Source organism: Anguilla rostrata, chromosome 5 (assembly GCF_018555375.3).
Source record: "Anguilla rostrata isolate EN2019 chromosome 5, ASM1855537v3, whole genome shotgun sequence".
Classification (NCBI taxonomy): Eukaryota; Metazoa; Chordata; class Actinopteri; order Anguilliformes; family Anguillidae; genus Anguilla; species Anguilla rostrata.
Window position 1 is genome coordinate 7,231,524 of NC_057937.1, and position 8,169 is coordinate 7,239,692.

Below are 8,169 nucleotides of genomic sequence, written 5' to 3' on the forward strand. Positions count from 1 at the left end.
TTAGAGTCTCTGTCAAAATACATTCAAGTGTAATGATTAGGAAGGACTGTAATATATGAACAGGTGTACAGATTTTATCTAAACTTTCATTTTGATTATTACACAATCACAAAGTCCAGCCCAGTCAGCCAGAGTTTCCCAGACTGTACAAACCAGTGGATTCCCTTTCAGAAATGCCTTGAATACAGTCAAGTCTATAGTTGCGTTTTGCAAGCTCTGGCTAATTAATTAAAGTATTTTAATATTTTTATTAACTCTGTTAGAGTAGCACTAATTTTTTTTTTCAAAGGTATTACAATGTGTACAATAATCTGTACAGATGAGTGGTGAACTCCAAATTTCAGGTTGAAGAACTTTAGCTACCTCATATTAACTCATTTGGTACTGTTCAGCATAGCAATCTTACACTGTACCAAACTCCGAAAGGCTTCTATGTAGTCTTTAAACGTCTTCGGTTCGAATCCCTCACACGAGCTCTTCGTACAATTCTGTAGAAACAGAGGAAAAATAAATTAATGTTTAATTAATATTCCCGAAAGAGAAAACATGACCATCACCTGCAGAACACCCCGTCAGATTATAGTTTATACTCTCCGCCCTCCCAAGCTGTGATACTTACATTGGGTTCGTAGAAAGCTTTCGCATGGCGTCTGACGTGAAAAACTAAGTCGTTAACACTACGAAATCTAGTGTCTCCTATTTTAGTACAGCTGGCCTTTTCAATGTTCTCCAGTTCGTAGATGAAGCAGTTCTCACTTCGGTCCTGTAAATGAAAGAACACAGCTTTAGCCTGATATACTTTAACACCTACTATCAGTGTGCATGCTGGGCTCTGTGGAGGCCTCTGGTGTTTCATAGCACAATCCTGAGGTTAGACTTTCTTTGTACTGGCAACCTTTACTTCCTCTGCTTCAGATGCTTGAAGTCACCTTGGTTTGCGTGCTACTGAACTATGCGACAGCACTGTGTGCGATGAGAGAAAGCTTGGCAGTGGCTAAGTGTGGCTCTCTGGCCAATGCAAGTACTTTTACAGAACATACAGACTTACACCAGAATGCTCATATTTTGTAAACTGAGCACTCTGCACATTACTATACTCATGTTTTCTGAAGGCTCATTTGATAATAGGGTTGGGTTGAAATAAAATTATTACACACTTTGTAACTTTGTAAGCAAACCCAACCCTCCCTTTCTGCGTTCATTCATTTCAAATACACAGATGCTTACCTTGTTGTTAGTGGTACTGGAGTACGTCCCATTCTGAAAAAAAATAATGGAAGACAATTGTGGGGTAAATCACAAATATCACAACTTTACAATAAACATATTCATGTACGATTTGCCAAAGGATAACTTACGCAGACATATGATTCCATGTCCTTCAGGTATATCAGCAGTTCCTCGCCAATTTCTATACTTTCCCATTTCTGCAAATCTGTGGATGGAGCTCCTAGAGAAGAGCTGGCCAGGACCAGACATAGAGCAGCGAGTCCCAGGAAGGTGTTCACATTGTTGGGCTTCATGGTGCGTCTGTGAGCCTCAGGGGTCCAAGTCGGGCGATGTAAGGCAGCTCTGGAGAGTTTCTGATCATTAGGGTGCGAGCAGCTCCTTATTTATACCGAGCTGAGTGTGGAAAAGAGCGGGTGGGTAGAAGTAAAAGTGTTGCATGTGTGTGTTTGCGAGTATTTCCAAATGATGACTAGGTTGAGGAATTTTCTCAGTGGCTTCAGTATGGTGAAGTCCCTGCTCACCCCCAGATGACTGAGGTTTCCCCTCCCCGTGAGCACCCAGCCCTGTATCTGCGAGCTTACCTTCGATGCTGACATTACTGCTGGAAGGGAGTGTTTACACTCTCCCCTGTGCAGAATCAGGGGTACACAGAATGTGTGTGCGCCCCAAGTGAGGGCTTTGCGGCTTTGTGTGTTGACTTTGCCTGCTGAGATTCGTGAGATACCACTGCCAGGATGTCTGGCTCCACCGCTGGAGAAGTTACATTCCCTGGTTCACAGGTGCAGTGCTACTGAAAAATTATTTGCCAGATTTCAGTCTTCACAGACAATGCTGCAGCCAGATCCCCGAAACCCTCCCATCCCCCCATCTCCTTCCCTGAAGCAGTTGCAGGATGTTGTGGTTTAACCCCTGAATGTACTGGTCTGTACCCCAGCAGATGTGGGACACTGCACAGGGTTACCTTCATATTGAGGCAGGAGTCACTTTTTAAAAAAAAATTTCACATCATTTTTTTGAAATTTTGGGTTCATTGGGTGTGTATGCTGTAGGAAACCAAAAACATCTGTTCAGAGGCGAAGATTTTCCTTGTTTGGACCCCCCAAAATTTAAGTTCCAGTGGGATGCATCACATCTGACTTCAACACTAAACAAACGTGCACATTGGAGAGTCATGTGTTTGCCATCTATTATCCATTTACTTCATTATCATTATTAATTACTATGTCGCAATGTCGGGCTGTACATCGTATTCCTTAATGACAGATGCATTGTTGCTGAAAGGACTGTAGATCTTTAGTGATGAGGTTTATGCTGCTTGTAAAAGGCTGGTCTGAGTTCATATCTAGCACACAAACACACCTTTTGGAGATCAATGGGGATAGACAGTCTAGGTGGGGGAAACCCCTGCACCTTTTACTACAAATTGTTTTCAAACGAAATGACTTAAATAACATTATTTAAATGAATGAATCCACAGTGGATGTTTCAATATCCAGATGACAAATTTGTTTGCATGATGTCAAATCTGAGAGGTTTTAGGATTAGAGGTACTGAAATATTAATCTTTAGTGTTTCATAGTGTTCATTCTCCAGGTATGGCTACTTGGAGTATGCCTGCACATCTAACGGCTGTTTTCCACACACAATCATGATCACCTTTAAATCAATTTCAGAAACAAAATTTATTTAAAATGCAAATACTAAATATATAATAATATATAGTGATGGGGAAGTGATAGGGATGTGATAGGGAAGTGATAGGGATGTGATGGCTAATTCTAATTCTCAGAATAAATCATTTTGTGCTTTGCGAATCGCTTGGTTGTTTGCATTGAGTCACGGTGATCAGATTCACGTCCGCAATGTACGACGCCGCGTCGCTGAAGCACCGGTGTAACCTAACTATGCTAACCGAGAACCAAAGTACAAATTGTGAATGCATTTAAAGCAGATTAAAGTGTGCAGGCTGGAAGTAGATCAGGGGTCATCACGTCCACATTGGCAAGTTGCATGAGGTGGGTGTTTGGCAAAAATTACTAAGCCCTGCTGAAGCACTTGAGTCTGTACAATCGGAGAAGTTCAAAATTCCATCCAGAAGTTATCAAACCTTAATCTAGGCTGACCTTTCTGCAAGTCTACTCCCCCTATTCTTCCACTGCTTACTTTCTCCTCTCCTCTAATTATCAAACCACATAATGAAAGCTCTGCACAGGCACACGTTCCCTGTGAACTAAGGATAACTGATGCTAATTGGGCATAAGCTGCTTTCATGGCTCAATTTTGCATTTCGACTCATTTTGTGGAGCGCTTTAGTAAACAGTGTGCTCATCTGTAATGCTGCAATTGTGTGTAATCCAATCTAGCTGCCTTTGTTGTGTAGCTGCTGGTTAGGGGTAAGGTTTTCTAATAATGCGGCGAGCAAAACTACGCGTGAGTTCTGATGATTATATCAGAATTATATTAGTGTGGTAGTTTCCTCTTACAGTCTTGACCTGCTGGCTACTGCCTTATGATTAATTGTGGCCACTGGAGGTTCTCAAAGTGTCCACAAAGAGACGTAACATCTGACTGGCTTTGGGAAGTGTGAAAGTCCATTCACTGACCCGATTTATTAAATTGAATTTGCACCCAGGAGCTCTGAGGATTAGTGGTTGAATTCAAGCCACACCAGCTCCCGAGAGATTTCACTTCCCCCCCCCCCCAGTGAATGTTGCTGATGCCACCAGCTTCAAGACCAGAGTGCTTTGTCTATTATTAGATCCAGTATAAGGAAACTTTTGTTACCGGAAAACTAGGAGGCTGCTTTGCAAGTGGTGGGTGTTTAGCGAAACTTACTACTCATTGGTGCGGACTCAGATTTTTCAAAGATTGGGAAGGTTAAAAATGTAAGATCTTGATAAGATTTTATCAGCAGGTATTACCTCAAAAGACTTGCGTTTGTACTTTAAAAAAAAAAACATTTTTGTTCTGCTAGGAAAAAAATCCACTTTTTCACTTTTGCTTTTACTCTCACCTGCCATTTTAAAAGATGTTAAGATGTTTTCTTCTTAAGGTTTGTACTGACTACAGTAAATAGGTGGTAAATGTCACCGCCTGAAATAAAATATAATTTTAGATTTTCAAACTTAGTTGGCACGTATATCCAAGCCTCTGACCAGTAGCGCTTCATTGATCACACCCCAGCAGGCATTTTGCATTGGTTCATGTTGCACATGTGAAATAAATGACCAAAACCAAACAAACCCAACATCTTCCTTCTAAATTTACTAAAAATCATTTTTTTAAAAATCAGTAAATTGATGGCAGTTGAAGGATTTTTGGAGACAGCGGGACGGAGGGATGTGGGGTGGTAGTTTTGCACAATGTGCTTCCCCATTGTCCTTCGCACTCCTGTGCCCTTCCCTTGATGCTTGGATGTTAGGAACTGCACTGGTAATGGCTGTTAGGAGCTACAGGAGCTCAGCACTGGTAACAGCTGTTAGGAGCTACAGGAGCTCAGCACTGGTAACAGCTGTTAGGAGCTACAGGAGCTCAGCACTGGTAACAGCTGTTAGGAGCTACAGGGGTCAGCACTGGTAACAGATGTTTGGAGATACAGGAACTCAGCACTGGAAATAGCTGATGAGAGCTACAGGGTCAGCATTGGTGACAGCTGTTAGGAGCTACAGGAACACAGCATTAGTAACAGCTGTTAGGAGCTACAGGAACACAGCATTAGTAACAGCTGTTAGGAGCTACAGGAACTCAATATTGGTAACAGCTGTTAGGAGCTACAGGAACTCAATATTGGTAACAGCTGTTAAGAGCTACAGGGTCAGCATTTGTAACAGCTGTGAGGAGCTACAGGAACTCAACATTGGTAACAACTGTTAGGAGCTACAGGAGATCAGCACTGGTAACAGCTGTTAGAAGCTACAGGAGATCAGCACTGGTTAGGCTACAGCTGACAGGAGCTACAGGAACTCAGTATTGGTAACAGCTGTTAGGAGTTACAGGAGATCAGTATTGATTGGGGCGACATAGCTCAGGAGGTAAGACCGATTGTCTGGCAGTCGGAGGGTTGCCGGTTCAAACCCCACCCTGGGCGTGTCGAAGTGTCCTTGAGCAAGACACTTAACCCTTAACCCCTAACTGCTCTGGCGAATGAGAGGCATCAATTGTAAAGCGCTTTGGATAAAAGCGCTATATAAATGCAGTCCATTTACCATTTACCATTTGATAACAGCTGTTAGGGACTACAGGAGTTCAGTATTGGTATCAGCTGTTAGGAGCTACAGGAACTCAGTATTGGTAACAACTGTTAGGAGCTACAGGAGATCAGCACTGGTAACAGCTGTTAGGAGCTACAGGGAATCAGCACTGGTAACAGCTGATTGCATTAAAAGGATCATTAGGCTGGTAGTGGGAAGAGTATTTGTGTGGCTGTCAGAATTTGCTAGCATTACGCAATGAAATGCCAGGTTTGAAAAGATGATTTTGTTTTCTATTAAACGTGACATTGATGCCTAATCTGAGAATCTGGTTCTAGGAAGATGCTCTAATGCCTCATGTGATGGAGGGGGACTGGAAGGCCTTCATGTCAGGCAGCCCTAAGGTGCACTGCATCAGAAATGCGGCCTGGCAGTAGGCTGATTGACAGGAGAGAATGTGGAGGTTGTGTCACTCACGATGGGGAGAAAGCTGGTTTCAGGGAGAGAAGCCACAGCGCTGCACTTGAGTAGGATGTGAAAGTGACTGGGATTTTTATTTCGATCTTTTTTTGGGATGATTACTGCCCCTGAATCTAAATTTGTCATGGAAACACTGGCTAACACCTTCCACCACTTTTCCCTGTGCTGAGTGATGTCAGTCACTTGCTGAGAACACGTTAGCACGTTAGCTTCTGTGGCTTAATGAGGTCATGGCCGTGGTTCAAATGGAACTGTCCACTCTGGTCTGAGTCATGTTAGAGATTAGCTATGATGTTAGACTACTATGGCAGTGATAGAGACTACTATTTTGCACATTAGAGTAAAATATTGGACTCAAACCTGGATCGTCAGAACTGAAAAACATACAACATTTTAAAAAAATGAAGCAATAGTTTACTGTAATACAACCGTACTGCTTGGGTAATGGGTAGGACTGTGGATTTTCTTTGGCCACACAATATTTTACTCTAATGCAACCTCACTGCTTGAGTAATGGGTAGGACTGTGGATGTTCCTGGGCCACACGACATGAATCGACCCTCTGGCTGGCAGTATACAGCAACGGTTATTTATTTAAGTGGGACCATGGAACATACACAGTCCTACCCCTTACCCAAGTTGATATGATCTTTGGCCGGGGAAAAAATATCTGTAGCAACAGTGTTTTCATGTTTTAATATACAAGCTTCATAGTGACTTTGGCAGATGAAAACATCCCTTGGGAGGCGAGGGGGGGGGGAGGGGGGGTTGCGGGGCTGGAGGTGAGGAGGGGTAGTGGCAGGTGTGATGGTGCTGTGTGTAAAAATAGTGTAGTAATTTCTACATAATGAAACCAAAATGTATGAAAATACCTTTTAATGAAAGCTGAGAATGTACACTTGAACCACACGGGAATTGATTGATTACACAACCACATGTGAATTATTTGATTACAAATCAAAAAAGTATGTCTTTGTCCCAAACTTATATATATATATTAAATATATATATATATATTATATACACACATATATATATATATATAATATAATATTATATATATATATATATATATATATATACACACTATATATATAAATATATATATATATATATATATATAACTATATATGTATATATATATATATATATATATATATACACACACACTACATTTCCAAAAGTATGTGGATACCCCTATTTGGCCTATTTACTGGCTTTGGCTATTTCAGCATACAATGACATTCTTAGAGAATTGTGCACTTCCAACTTTGTGGCAACAGTTTGGAGAAGGATGACCATGCACAAAGCAAGGTCCAGAAATTGTTTTCCGAGTTTGCTGGGGAATAACTTGCCTGACCTGCACAGAGCCTTGACTCCTATTCCATCAAACAAACCCATTTGGGATGAATTGGAATGCCGACTAGTGCTTTTGTGGATGAATGGAAGCGAATCCTCGTAGCCAGTCAAAATCTGCTGGAAAGCCTTTCCAGAAGTATGGAGACTGTTGTAGCAGCAGATGGGGGGGTCCAACTTTAAATTAATGCCCATGGTTTTGGAATGAGATGTTCCGATGTTCCACAAGTACATATGGCATATGGGTGCAACTTCTCGTTAACGCAAATATCTAATCAGCCAATCACGTGGCAGCAACTCAATGCATTTAGTCATGTAGACATGATTAAGACGATCTGCTGAAGTTTAAACCAAGCATCAGAATGGGGAAGAAAGGTGATTTAAGTGACTTTGAACGTGGCATGGTTGTTGGTGCCAGACTTGATTATTTCAGAAACTGCTGGGATTCTTACACACATTCTCACAGTAACTCAAATAACCACTTGTTACAACTGAGGTATGCAGAAGAGCATCTCTGAATGCACAACACGTCAAACCTTGAAGCAGATGGGCTACAGCAGCAGAAGACCACACCCGGTACATATATATATATATATATATGTGTGTGTGTGTGTGTGTGTGTGTATAGCACTGACACAAAGTATCGAAACACTGTGCTTGTTGACGAAGTTTAGTACTCTTAAAGCTTTTATCTGTACCCATTTCATCTGAATGTAAAAATGTATTCAAGAGTATGTCCTATATATATACACACATATAAAGTAGACAAGCCATTTTTGAATCATATTGATATTTCATTTATTAAATATTACATTTATTATGACAGAAAGATAAATTGTTTAACAATATTGCATTTATCATCAAACTCTGATTATCAATGCAGTGTTCCCATAATTAGTCCCATATACACTGT